Source organism: Arachis ipaensis, chromosome B08, assembly GCF_000816755.2.
Source record: "Arachis ipaensis cultivar K30076 chromosome B08, Araip1.1, whole genome shotgun sequence".
Lineage (NCBI taxonomy): Eukaryota > Viridiplantae > Streptophyta > Magnoliopsida > Fabales > Fabaceae > Arachis > Arachis ipaensis.
The window spans coordinates 80,692,295-80,694,114 of NC_029792.2; the positions used below are offsets into that span (position 1 = coordinate 80,692,295).

At 34.1% G+C, this 1,820-nt stretch overlaps 1 long non-coding RNA gene across 1 annotated transcript; it reads right to left on the reverse strand.

The window, feature by feature from the left end:
- On the reverse strand, positions 1,102-1,559 carry LOC107611162. Its single transcript, XR_002352646.1, has 2 exons — positions 1,424-1,559; positions 1,102-1,174 (listed from the first exon to the last, which is right to left on the reverse strand). It is a non-coding gene; the product is annotated as an uncharacterized LOC107611162 (long non-coding RNA).

Consider the following 1,820-nt stretch of genomic DNA (forward strand, 5'->3'; position numbering starts at 1 on the left):
TTCGACAAAGAGAGTCCATTCCTCAAGGAATATTCCTAAATAGGCAATAACATGCATCAAAGACAAATGGAAACCATATACCAAAAAACAGGAGAGATGATGATAAGCAGGGGGAATATAGAAGAGGAAAAAAAAAGTGCTAGCTATGGACACACAGAACAATAATTTGAAAGATATGGTAGAAATAAATATGAATCTAAAAAGAACAGATTAAGAAGTTTCAGCCACCCAAAATATTAATATTATGCAGAACAAATCAAAAAGCAAAACTGCAGCAGTCTGAAATTTAATCAATTTTATGCTGTCAGTCAGTCAATGGAAGAAACTTGCTAAAAGCTCAAGCTTATGAATTTTATATAGTATTTATATTTTTTGTCTTGTTTGTCGTACATTTTTCATGCTCCGATCTTTGATCTACCCTTACCACTAAGATTAAGACAAAACCAAGCCAATAAACTCTGGAAACTGCATCCTAAGAAGATGGAGCTCTCATCAATCTCTATGGTGTGAGCTCTTGAGAGAAGGATGAGAAATTGAGTGAAGGGAAACATAGAATTTGATGAAGGAGAGGAGAAAAAGGGAAGAAAAGAAGAATGAAGCTGATGTAAATTGGGAGAATGAACTCATCTACTGCGAATTAGTTACGTTGCTACTATTTACACAAGCTACACTCTACTGGAAGCTACTGGAAGACTAACTAATTTAGCTATCATTCTAACTAAATGAGCTGGCATAACTAACTAAATAACTAACCTGCAAAAATCAATGAGTTATGTCACACTCTCTTTCCAGTTTTATAATGTATCTCGAGAAATATGTTAAATTTTCTAAAACAGACATAGGTTATGAAATGGTTAGTGTATTGGTTTAGGATTAAATCAAAATTCTACATGATAATGCAACCTTATATTGGTATAATGGTATTAAATCAAGTTGTCACTCTGCTAGACAATTCATGTACCCAAGATTTTATGGATCATCATGGGAAAAGCAAACAGTATTTGATATCATAGAATTATACCCTCAGCTTTTTACATTAAAAGAACTTACCCTTCTTTTATAAAAGTTGAGATATACATCTTTTAGATTAATCCACTCCATAAAATATGGTGGAAGCTTTAGTTTTGACACCTGACACTGCTGAGGTACCTTTGTCTTCAAATCCCAATTTCCACTGCAAAAGCAAAAGGATTCCATGCAAAAACCAATCAAATTATTCAAGATATGTAAGATAGGAAATAATTCCAAGCTCAGTCTCTCCTTATAAATGAAGGGTTTAAATCTGAAACCACCATATACTACACACATATACTGCTAAATTCGAGATGCAGTAATAGAAACACATTAAACTAATATGAAGAAATGACACTACAAACGAGAAAATGTAAAAGTGGAAGAGGTGAACTTTGGAACTGAGTATTACCAAGTTACAAATGCTGCACCAACAAGGCTCCCACCTTTCCATAATTGACGTTGCATCAGCCAAGCTTCAAATTATTGAATAACTTCCTTGAAGGGTACCGCTGTGTCATGCCATACCCTAGAAAAAATTAAAAAGGTATTAGTGTGGCACACAATGTGGGCAGTAGCAACAGAGTTAATCCTTAGGTAAGCACTCTAAGGATATGACTTTTTGCAACCAGTCATCCTGAAATTAAAATCAGTCGATCATATTTCACGAATCTAATCCACTGTCAATCAAATATCAAATCATAGCAAAAACTACTCTCCTAAAATGTTTACAAGAAACCATAATGTACAGATGATAGTATGAAAGCAGTAGCACTGCATGAAGAGTTGTTCTACCTGCTTCTTAAACC